This window comes from Aegilops tauschii, chromosome 7 (assembly GCF_002575655.3).
Source record: "Aegilops tauschii subsp. strangulata cultivar AL8/78 chromosome 7, Aet v6.0, whole genome shotgun sequence".
Classification (NCBI taxonomy): Eukaryota; Viridiplantae; Streptophyta; class Magnoliopsida; order Poales; family Poaceae; genus Aegilops; species Aegilops tauschii.
Window position 1 is genome coordinate 62,809,561 of NC_053041.3, and position 12,786 is coordinate 62,822,346.

The following is a 12,786-nucleotide window of genomic DNA, read 5'->3' on the forward strand; positions in this document are numbered from 1 at the left end:
AACCCATATTTCTGTTAGTCCCAAAATTCCGAAAAAAATCTCATAAATTCTTTGGATCATATCTTCGTCAAATATGTCAAAAACCTTCCTCGCCTAGTTAAAATATAATTCAACAATATTCATTTTCCTATTCTGTTTAGAACAGCACTTTGTGAAGGAAGTGCTATTTTTATATTCTTGATTGCCCTCAAAAATTTTGGGCACTCTTTCCTATCCAAATCATTGCCTCATGAAAAAATTCAGCTCCATTTGCCTAGTAAATGTTCCTCGGCAAATTTCCAAAGTTTTTGTTCATCTAGAAGCTTTGTGAAGGAAGTATCATTTTTCTATATCCAAATGATATGAAATTTATACAGTTCCTTCGTATGCCCAGATTATCACCCTCCTCCAAATTACAGCTCAGTCAAATCATCTATGTGAGCCCAGGTTCAATTTATATTTTATGGCCAGATTGGCACATTGCAAAACAAGTGTTATCTAGACCCCTCCTATTACCCTCAAACTTTTTGGGCACTCTTCCATACCCAAATCATTGCCACATGATAATATTCAGCTCCAATTTTCCTGGTAAATATTTCTCAGGAAATTTTCAGAGTTTCTATCTCGAGAGAAGCTTTGTGAAGTAAGTACTAGCTAGGCTTACCCAAATGATCTAAAAATTTACCAGGGCATGACCATACCTATGTAACTTACCTACACAAAATTTGAGCTCATTTCATTTATCCAATTTCTCTCGCTAATTTTCCCAAGTTTCTGTCCGGAGAAGAGCATTGTGAAGGAAGTACCACTTTGGCATGTCCAAATGGTATCAATTTTCTACTGTCCTTTCCCATGCCCAAATAACCATCCTCCACCAAATTTCAGCTCAATACATTCATTATTTTGAGCCCAGCTACAACATTCATATTTTTGTCCAGTGTGGTACTTTGCAAAGCAAGTACCACCTAGGATCCTCCTTTTGATCTGAAAATTTGTGAAGACATTCTTCTTAATAGATGATCATCCTCAGCCAAAACTCACGCCCATTGGCCATGTGCTAATCAAACACTTGGTTGCTAATTCATCTTTGAGCATAGTTCGGTCTCCTCGTGAGATTCTTCTGTTGTAATTTTCTTCCTAGCACCTACCTAGGGAGTTCCCAACCCACTAGACATACCTAGGCCTCCCAGAACACATGTCAACGCCAAGGTCGCGCGGTGACCATGCGGCGGGCATGCGAGTTTACGCGCTTTGGAGTTGGGGCCCTAGGCCACCGTCCAAACCTCGACGTATCGCCACCAAACCATGTATTTATGCTTAAATATATACTTATGTAACTAGAAATGATTTTTGGAAAAAATAAAGAGCAAACAATAAGGTAGCTGCAGTTCAAATTAGACCCGCTTCCAGCTGAATCGGTGGACATTTGTCTTTTTCACCAGAGGTGTATCAAAACTTTTGAAACCCAACCATTTTGTCAATTGTGCATTAAATATGGCCTAGTATTTTATAAAATTGATTAGGTCCAATTTTGCCATAAATATATGGTAGGTCCTTCACAAAAAAAACTCATTTCGGACACTCAAAAAATGGAAAATGAATTTTCCGTGCAAAGAAAATGAAAACTCCCTTAGGCAACATTGTTTGGAATTCCAAGATGCACCCTTGTGCACAATATGAGATCATTTGAACAAACTATGCCATGAATGTGGCCATAAGATTGATCATTTGGCTTGAAAGCCATGAATCTTCACACATGATAGCTCGTTTCTGACAACACTTTTTTTAATAATTCCCTTATTACAAGATTATTTTTTTCCTGGTAACTTGGTCACATATAATGACACAATGCGAAGGTTTTCCAATTTTTTAATTTTTTTGAATTTTTTATGCCCGTTTCAAAATGCGGTCAAAACGGCGGGCTTCACCGTTCCTAGCTAGTGGTTGAATCTTGGAAAACTTTTGATATTTCTCTGATTAAATATATACTTATGTAACTAGAAATGATTTTTGGAAAAAATAAATAGCAAACAATAAGGCAGCTGCAGTTCAAATTTGACCCGCTCCCTACTGAATCGGCGGAAATTTGTCTTTTTCACGAAAGGTGGATCAAAACTTTTGACACCCAACCATTTGGTCAATTGTGAATTAAATATGACCAAGTATTTTATAAAAAAAAATTGGTCCAATTATGCAACAAATATATGGTAGGTCCTTCACAAAAAAACTCATTTCGGGCACTCAAAAAATGGAAAACGAATTTTCCATGCAAAGAAAATGAAAACTCCCTTAGGCAACATTGTTTGCCATTTTCAAGATGCACCCTTGTGCACAATATGAGATCATTTGAACAAACTATGCCATGAATGTGGCCATAAGATTGATCATTTGGCTTGAAAGCCATAAATCTTCACACATGATAGCTCATTTCTGAGAACACTTTTTTAAAATAATTGCCATATTACAAGTTTATTATTTTTCCTGGTAACTTGGTCACATATAATGACACAATGCGAAGGTTTTCCAAATTTTTGATTTTTTTTGAATTTTTTATGCCCGTTTCAAAATGCGGTCAAAACGGCGGGCATGACCGTTCCTAGCTAGTGGTTGAATCTTGGAAAACTTTTAGTGTTTCTCTGATTAAATATAAACTTTTGTACCTAAAAATGATTTTTGTGAAAAATAAATAGCAAACTATGCGGTAGCTGCAGTTCAAATTTGACCCGCTTCCTGCTGAATCGGCGGAAATTTGTCTTTTCCACCAGAGGTGGATCGAATCTTTTGACACCCAACCATTTGGTAAATTGTGCATTAAATATGGCCTAATATTTTATAAAATTGTTTTGGTCCAATTTTGCAACAAATATATTGTAGGTCCTTCACAAAAAAAACTCATTTTGGGCATTCAAAAATTGGAAAATCATTTTTTCGTCCAAAGAAAATGAAAACTCCCTTAGGCAACATTGTTTGCCAATCCAAGATGCACCCTTGTGCACAATATGAGATCATTTGAACAAACTATGCCATGGATGTGGCCATAAGATTGATCATTTGGCTTGAAAGTCATGAAGTTTCACACATGATAGCTCATTTCTTAGAACAATTTTTTAAAAGAATTGTCGTATTACAAGTTTATTATTTTTCCTGGTAACTTAATCACATATAATGACACAATGCGAAGGTTTTCTAATTTTTTGATTTTTTTGAATTTTCTATGCCTGTTTCAAAATGTGGTCAAAACGACGGGAATGATTGTTCCTAGCTAGTGGTTATCTTGAATTTTTTTGGTGTTTCTCTGATTAAATAGATACTTATTTACCTAGAAATGATTTTTGGAAAAAAGAAAGATCAAACTATGAGGTAGCTCTAGTTCAAACTTGACCCGCTTCCTGCTGAATCGGTGAAAATTTGTCTTTTTCACCAGAGGTAGATCAAATCTTTTGACACCCAACCATTTGATCATTTGTACATAAAATATGGCCTAGTATTATAGAAAATTGATTTGGTCCAATTTTGCAACAAATATTTGGTAGGTCCTTCACAAAAAAAACTCATTTTGGGCATTCGAAAAATGGAAAATGAATTTTTCGTGGAAAGAAAATAAAAACTTCCTTAGGCAACACTGTTTGCCATTACAAAATGCACCCCTCTGTATAATATGAGATCATTTTTTGAATTTTTCATGTGAAAAATTAGAAGAAAACAAAAGGAAAAACACATTTACATGTGCTCTATTCTCATTGCTGGAATTAGCTGTCACACGGATCGATGACATGGCGCCCATCCATCCATCTATCCATCTCTCCATCCCACGTCCATCCATCGATCTATCTTCAGAAAAAAGAAAAAAGAAAAGAAATATTGTAACCCCCACCCCCACCCGCAGCCCGACCAACCAAACCCTAACTCCTCCCATCGCACTCCTCCTTCCTCATCTCCTCGCCGCCGCCACCTCCTCCCCGTCCTGCAGCTGCGCGTCCCGCCACCTCCCCCTCTCCGTCCTGCAGCCACCTCCTCCTTCCTCGACGCGTCCCACAGCGGCGCCCACCGCGTCGCCTGCCGGCCTCCCCCTCGGCGGGTGGCTGCGTCCGCCAGCCCCATCGGCGACCTGCTACCCCATCGCTGGCCTCCTCCTCACCCCTCTCTAACCCTAGCTTCCCGTCGCCGGCGACGGTGCCCTCCTTCCCTCGCGCTGCACCTAAAACTCCCTCCCGCTCCTAGCTTTTCTTCCTCCTCCTCCACCGCTAGGGTTTCGTCTCCCCGATCCCCAGTCCCCGAAGCTCGGATCCAGCAGAAGCAGTGATGGCGGCCGCGGGAGATCCTCTCCAAGGTTCAGGCCAAGCCCGCTGATGGAGCTGCAGCCGCCGGAGGGTCGGCGCGTCGGATGCGACCACCGCCCCGGCCGCCCCCGCCGAGGACCTCAAGATCTGGGGTGCGCGTCGGATGCACTTCCCCAACCACGACAACGACGACGCCGTGAGGTGAGCCCTGTATTGTACTATAGCTGCTAGAGTAGGTTATTCTTCTAAGCTGGATCTGTGCAAGGTTGCAACGTTGGTTCTATATTTTCGTTGCTGGAGTAGATGAATTAGTTGTATAGACGTAGATGCTGAGTAGATGATCTGGTGTACATTTTGTGGTCTGGAAACAAAATTACTAAGCAAGGTGAAGCCCTGAGCTTGACTATCTCTCTAAAACATGTGCAATTTGAATCCCAACAATCCAACCTGGTAGTGGCAGATTTTGCCTTGTTAGAGTTGTATTGCGATTTAATTTAGTGCTACATGGTTTTAGATTTCTTTGTTAACTTGAGCAGGAAAACTAAGTAAGATGCGTATTTGACACATGGTATCGGCAGGGACAGAATGGCTTCTGATGTGTTGTGCCTATGTATTATGCTTGCAGCTGCCGACCTCTTCTTGGGCTTCGCAACCAGCCTCCAGCAGGTCTACGCGCTGGCGCAGTGCGACGTTTACTGCAGCAACTGTGTCACCCAGGCAGTGCAGCGCGTCACGGTCGAGTGCGGCGGCGCCCCCTTTGGCCAGGTCTACCTCGACAAGTGCTACATTACCTACAGCTACTACCCCCACTATTTCATGAATGGTTCATTATAGTAGTTCTTTCTGCAATAATTTTAGTGTTTCATAGATTAAGATTACAGATGTATGTTCATGAATGATGAGTAGTTTCAGTTATTTCCCAACTTGAAAGAAACCGGAATAGGCAGTAGTAGGACAATGAGTCATCCTGCACTAGTACAAGTACATGAACAAGTAGTATTACACGAGTCAGTGTAATACATATGGTGTTGATTTTGAAATTTGATGCTCTCTAATGTTCCTATATTTCCATTGATCAGAAATCTTTGCTATAAGTTTCTATAAGTTTCTCCGAATTAAGCGCTTCTCCATTCTCAGTACACCAGGAGAAACATATAATAGTTTTCATGATTGTTCACGTGCCCTCTGGAATCTGTTATTCCTCTAATGATTGATCATGTTATTATTATATCTTATATTAAAGGGTACTGTCCTTTTAACATGTTTATTATTTCTTGTAGCCGCTGGCCTTGTCCTCCTCGAGGAGGAGGAGCAGGAGGGGCCCACCCAGCATCGGGAGAGGAGAGGAGAGGGAGATCCATGGCGGCCGGCGGCCAGATCCGCGCCGGGACCGGGCCTGCTCGTCAAGGAGACCCATGCCATGGACCAGTAGCTCAAGCAGTCTTCTTTTCTTTCTGCCCATCACCATCTGCAGGTTGTCATCCTCAAGGCCTCCACCATCTGCAGGTCTTCTTCTTCCATTCCATTCTCTGCTCTGTTCTTCTCTGCTGCAGTGTCTACAGTGGATGCAAATACCTGATTATATATGGATGGATGGATTGCAGGGTCTACAATGCACCACCTTGATTTGTTGATTCGGTCTGGAGCAGCAGCAGCAACAGCTCCTTACTTCCATGTAGATGGAGGGCATGACCTGCACAAGGAGCTCCAAGGAGACAAAGGTATCTGCTCCCTTGCTGTACATGTTTGTGGGTTCTCTGTGATGATGAAACCACTGATTGGATGTCCTGATTAGATACAATGCATTCCATTGAGCCGTGGGGACAACATGAGTAAACTTTGATGTTTTACTGTACAGCTTTTGTGGGGTAATATATGTACAGTGAGTGGAGGACAACATGAATAAACCGTGGGGACAATATATGTGGGACAACGAAGGTTGTGGGGTAATGCTTTTGTGAATCAGTTTGCTATTTGTATCCAAACTGAGTAAACTTTGATGTGGTTACTGCAAATGCTCTTGTTTTATATCTAACTGTACTAGGTATTTTTTCATGAAATGTACAATAAGTGGCCTGGGATCCCTCACATGAATCAGTACCAACCATGTTTGATCCGACGGCCCAGTATCAATTTTTCTATTCTTCTACCACAAGCCCAAATTCTACTCTAGTTGCTCCCTATTAATTCTCAGACCAATGATAAGATGATGAAATTTCTTACTGCCTTCAAGGTCAACTGTGCTGCCATCTTTCTTGCTAGAAAATCTTAGTTTTTTTAGGCATATAAATTGGCCGGTGCATTTGGCAGATATAGTAGTGTTTGTACTAACAGATTGAGCACAAACATTATTTGTTAAGAGGGCCCTGCAGTTATATTTTGGCTGCCTTTTGCTCCTTCATTTTTGTGTGTTTGAAAATCAATACAACTGACATGCTTTACTTCTTCCACGTGCAGTGATTGCTAAAAATGACAGGGATGAGATCCACCGCCAAGAATGATGCATAGCTTAACTGCTGTCGTAGTCGATTTCCAACGGGGAATACCTTTCTAGACTCCAACCTTCACAGTTCTCGTTGATTCATCTTGCTAGCAACTGAGTAGCTTTTTTGCATACTTCTGTCAACAGCTCAATGCCACCAAATGTTTTTTGCCGTTCTTCTCTATTATACAACATCTGTTATACAGCATACAGTGCCGAGCGCCTCATACACCAACCATTTTACAAACATATCATGATTGGTAGGAAATTTTTGAACCTGTAGTATGTCACCTTGTTTTCCAGATGGGCAATAGATGCCGTCGTACTGTACTGTAATAGTGTCTTACCGGGTTTCAGTTTGGTTTGCTTTGTACAATGCTTGCACTGGAAATGTTGAACTATCGAGCCTCCTCTACTCTGTTCTGCTGTATGATTACAATTGCATTAGTATTATTGGATCTGTTAATCAGTGCCTACATGTTAGATTGGCTGGATTTTGAGATGCAGCGAGACTCTGATGTTTCTGAATTCTAATGTGAAGGCATGTCTACATCAGTACAACTTTGCATGCATATTTTATTGACTAGATATATACGTGTTGACAGTCTGTTCCTCTAGTTTCCTGATGTGCATGTTTATTTGGATCCACTGAACCTTTGCATGTAGTAATAGTTCTCTGATATACATGCAACCTGATGGAACTTTCATGCTCTGCCATTGACCTACCATGAATATATATTACTACAACAGCCTGTTACTATTACTACATGCCATCTTTTTATTTTCAGTAGTGATTTTGATGCAACCTGATGGAACTTTCATGCTCTGCTGGTGAGAATAAGATGTTATAGTCCAGATATATGATGCAAAGTATGTTGTATTTACACACTTGTATCAAACTGCAGCAACCGCACGGGTGAGTTGAGGCAGGGGATAGAGAGGTTGAGTCGCTCGGATGCTGATCATGTACAGCGGCGCTCTTTCCAGCGTCAACCCGACCAAACCAATGATGCAAGGCTTCTGCTGTTGTTGCTGCATGTCTTCACCAACTTAGTTATTCCACAAGGAGAGATATAAATCCTTCACTTGTTCACTTTGTAATCTGCAGATTACTTCTTCCATTAATCACCTAGTGCTCCTGTTAGTGAGATTCATCTAGTATTTTTTTTGCAAAGCATGCAATGGTTTGGAGTAGTTGATCATGGCCTGATGGAACCTCTAGCTGAACAATAAGATAGGTTAGTTAGTGTAGTAGAGGAAGAAAGATGATATATTTATTATTTGCTTTTGTTGCTTCTATATACACATGTAGTTATGTTTAGTTATTTGACATGCTTCTGAAATTGACTGTGGTTTTAGACCGAAACACTATGCTTGTTCAAAGAGTGTCCATGTTGTGTGATATATGATGCTGCTCCGTTGTGCATCTCTCTTTTCTTGTGTGCCGCATCATTGTAGAAATGCTTGATAGAGTAAATGATTTCAGTTCTAGTTGTGCCAAATCTTTACTATGTACCATGCTTAGTGTTTATTTTACTAAGGCATTGGGCATTGGAATTTAGGCATTTATGTATAATTTTAGTTCTGGATGTGTCCAATGCGAACATTACTGTCAACTGTCAAGTTGATTCTAAAATGTCTTATTAAGTTCATTTCATATGGTTATTTCTGGATTTAGTACCAATTTATTGTTGACCTGGCCTATGCTCTGTACCTTGCTCTGTACCAATTTATTGCATTATTCTGTTATTTAGTGTTAAATATGCTGTTAGATTTACTTTTATTTTGTTCCTAAATATTTTGTTCTATAATGTGCAGATACTGGCCTTTCATGTTTCTTTGCGAATATCAGGACAAAGAAGTCGGAGGAAGCATAGTTCTAGCTAATTGGAGCTAATTCTGAGAGTAATATGATGTAGCAGAACTTTGCTCATGTGATTGTACACTTGTAGAGCTTGTTATCTGATTGTATACTTGTAGAGCTTGTTATCTGATTGTAATCTTGATGCTGATCACATTTGTATGTGTGTTATATGATGTAGCACTTTGATGGTTGATAATATTTGAAGTATTTCCTGTATTTTTTGTGTGCCAATTTAAATACTAGGTATTTATTTATGTTAAATTAAAAAAATTGAAGAATATGGCCCTGACAGCTAGGACCTAGTACCAGCACCTAACAATGCGGACCCACTTGACTAGTGAACCCATTTTATATAAAAAAATTGAAATTGTTGAGACAAAAAGGCCACGACCCAAAAATAAAAAGGCTGCAATGTTGGGCTTGGCCCAGGAAGTCGACCAAAAATTGACAGGAAAAATATATATAGAAAGGCTGAATTGTTGGGCTCGGCCCATGTAAAACACCTAATTGGACCAGGCTGAATCTTATCAACGACCTTTTCAATTGGTCGCAATTTTGCCACGTTAGGTTGCCACGTCGGATCCGACGTGGCCTGGGCAGAGAGCTAGTGACCAAAACAGAAGGTCATAGAATGGACGACCTTTTGTTTTGGTCATGGAATTCCACGACCTTCTCACAGAGAAGGTCGTTAATTTCAGTTTACGACCGCCAGCTTTTGACCTTCTATTTTTGGTCACAAAAAGGTCGCAAATGAAAAACAACGACCTTTCAGTGACCAATAGTGATGGTCGCAAGTTGACATATTTGTTGTAGTGGTCGTCGATAAACGTTTGGTTGCTTTGGAGGCCATAGAGAGAGATAAGTTGAGGGTGGCAAGAGCTTACAATAAAAAGGTCAAGTTGAAGACTTTTCAAGTTGGCGATCTCGTGTGGAAGGTGATTTTACCAATTGGTTCGAAAGACAGAAAATTCGGGAAGTGGTCTCCAAGTTGGGAAGGTCCTTTTAGGATTACAAGAGTGGTTCCCGAAAACTCATATTTGGTGGAATCTGTACAAGGCACATTATTACCTCGAGCTCTCAATGGCAAATATTTAAAGAAATATCACCCAAGTGTGTGGCAAGAAGCCTAGATAGGCAATGGCCGATATATCACTATCGTCCTAAGCAAAGACATGGCCGATAAATAACTATCGCCCTTAGCATAAACATGGCCGATACATAAGTATCGTCATGAGAAAAATAATGGCCGATGGAGTGTTAACATCGTCCTTAGAACAAATGCATTGCAAATTATTTTTTACCACGCAAGTTTTGCCGAAAAACAGGGGGGCATGTGTTGACCCCAGATTTTGGCACGGTCAAGAACTTAATTAATATGGCCTCAAATGGAGAAGTTATCTACACTAAAAAGTTTCATATTGTCGATATGAACATCTTTGAAGTTTGGGCCATCGCCATCCGATCTCATCTCGAAGACCGAAGTTGTGTTCGAAATACCGAGATTTTGTATTCAGAACACTATTCGGCTGATTACGCCCCCAGGACTGCCTCGTATGGAAACATGATCTACATGAATTGTCTTCATCTCATCGAAACGATCGATTTTGATATAAAAGTCATCTTAAGCCGAGGTCGTATGCAACCTGTGGAGGCAAAACAAGGTCAGAAACAAAAGCTGCGGAGTCATTTCAGACCGACCGAGTTGTTTTGATCGGTGAGACCGAGTTGGTCCGAAAATTTACCAGAGAGTTGGCAATGTTCACTCGGTAGGACCGAAGCAAACCAATCGGTGGGACCGAGTTGATCCGAGAAATTACAGAAGGATACAGAGAGTTGGCAACGTTCACTCGGTGGGACCGAAACGAACCAATCGGTGGGACCGAGTTGATCCGGGAAATTACCAAAGATTCCTGTCCGAGTTAGGTTAGGGTTTTTGATGTTTTGGACGGAATTTTTAGTCCTTTTCTTGTACGGGAAGTCCAGCCGCCTCATAAATAGATGAGAGGTGACGGCCGATTAAACAACACACAATCGCAAAAAACACATCTACTACTTTTCCATCTACGTTTTGTCCCTCCCTCGTTCTTGCTCCTTCGTTCTTCGTCGTTCTTCGTGTTGGAGAGCTGCGAAAACCGAGGCTCTATGGGCGGCTTGACCAACATAGCGCAGCCCATAGCCGCCGCACTCCCCGACGGGGTCCCTCCCGGGAGTGTGGGGTTTCGGGTCCCCAAAAGCTCTCGCCGGTCGACTTGCGAATCGCGCTTCCGCTGAGACTCCTTCAACGTGAGCTGCGGTGCATCACCCCCGGCGTCGAGGGTACACGTGACGTGTTCGTGTGCGAACACTGGCATCGGCTGCGTGACCGGCAGCTTGGAAGCGGCCGGAACGGCTGTACGCAGAGGTGACTCGGATAGGAGGCGAGACTCGACGGACGGCGGCTCAGCGACGAAGATGGAGGCAGAGACCAAGTCCGTGGCCTCCTCCACTCCCGTCGTTTTTTCCTTCTTCTTTTTTTTCGAGCTTGATCTTTGTGAACAGAACGAACATAGCTTTGGCCATTGGGGAATAGTCAATCAGCCTAGTTCTTCACGTGAGATGAACTTTTAAGCAATAATTAGCCTGGGAACTTGTGCCTTTGCAGGTTTGCCTCTCCTTGTAGCCAACGGATATTTAAAAAGTGCAAATTGACTTGCATGACTTGGTCTTTACGCCAGGGAGTAGTACTCCATCTAGTCTGATTGAACAAATTTGCCTTCACATAGAAAAATACCAACACAAAAACGCCTTGGTTTTGCCTGCCGCCGCCGCTGGGAATTTACTTTGGACTTGTGCGTATACATAGCCACACGAGGTCTTCAATGTGTTGAATGAGCCTAGCAGATGATCACAGAACGGCGAGGTGACTTGAGGTGACAGTTGTGACTTGCTCAAAGCGCAATGGAAGATGGCGGCCAGCAAGGCGGAGAAGGCCTGAAGGTGCAGGGGCGAGACCGCAAAACGGACGCCCTCTTGGCGACTCAAACCGAAGGCCAGGCCGGCTCAACGCGCAGCAGGCACGGCTCAGCGTTGCCACGGCGGCTTGGATGTGAAGGTGACTGCGGAAGAGGTACGATCGTGGCCAGCGGGAAGGCAACAACGAGCTAGCCGCGTCTTGCAAGAAAGAGCAGGACGGGTTGTGGCCACGGCGGCCTTGACGCGCGGACGAAGAAGCAGGGCAACAAGGCGAAGGCCGCTCAGCGGTGACCCGACGGTGACTCTTGGCGGAGCGAGGCCGTGGCCATGGCGGCCGAATCATGGGCGCGGCAGGCCCGGGGCGGGTCAAGGCACGAGCTCGTGCTGACAGAGGCGGCGGCTCGGCGCGAGGCTGCGGCAGAGGCGGCTGAACGAGGCCGGGGCTCATTCGCCATCGACTTGGCGAAAACGGCTTGAGGCCGGGGTGCCCGTGGCGGAGACGAACCGGGGCGGTTGACCCCGAGTCCACGCCCATATGCGACCTGGCGCCGTAGCCTTTTGCCTTGTAGTTTTGGAAACCGGAGATCGATCCGATCTTGCATCGGTTAATCATACGAAAGAAAATTCCTCATTCGACTTTCATTAGAGATCGATGCCTCGTCTCATCGGACATTGAAGACCGTACTCAGTATGTATACGCCCTGATTGATCTAATGTTTTAAACAATGAAATATCAGCACGTCTCTTGCTAGAATCACAACCATTGCCGATGACGGAATTTGCGCACGCCCAAACGTGAATCGGCCGGATACGATCTTGATGAAGTTGAAGTGGACGAAGCCACGACTCCGGCGCGTAAACGTCCCATGGACGGAGTAATTTTTTTTCCTGATCTCGATTCATGAACTCAAAGACGAAGTAGATCCTTTCCAATCTGATCTTCATCCGAAAATTGCGAACTTCTCGAACCCTAAGAGAGATCCCTACAAGAACTCAACACCACCGTGCACGAGCCCCACGGTGGGCGCCAACTGTCGTGGAATTGTCACAGCAGATGTCCTAGTGTGAGGAGGACTTAGTCGTGAGGCCAACGCATCTATGTGGTAGCTTGAGAGGGGTTGATCGGAATCGAGAGACGCAACACAAGACAAGGATTTAGACAGTTTTGGGTCCCGGGAAACATCATCAGGTAACAACCCTACATGCTGTTTGTGGCTAGGTCTTATTAT

At 43.1% G+C, this 12,786-nt stretch overlaps 1 long non-coding RNA gene across 1 annotated transcript; it reads left to right on the forward strand.

Annotated features, from left to right (window-relative positions):
* Window positions 1–3,868: 3,868 nt before the first annotated feature.
* On the forward strand, window positions 3,869–8,821 carry LOC141026479 (uncharacterized). Its single transcript, XR_012188681.1, has 5 exons — window positions 3,869–4,460; window positions 4,885–5,024; window positions 5,540–5,765; window positions 5,864–5,980; window positions 6,717–8,821. It is a non-coding gene; the product is annotated as an uncharacterized lncRNA (long non-coding RNA).
* Window positions 8,822–12,786: the final 3,965 nt, after the last annotated feature.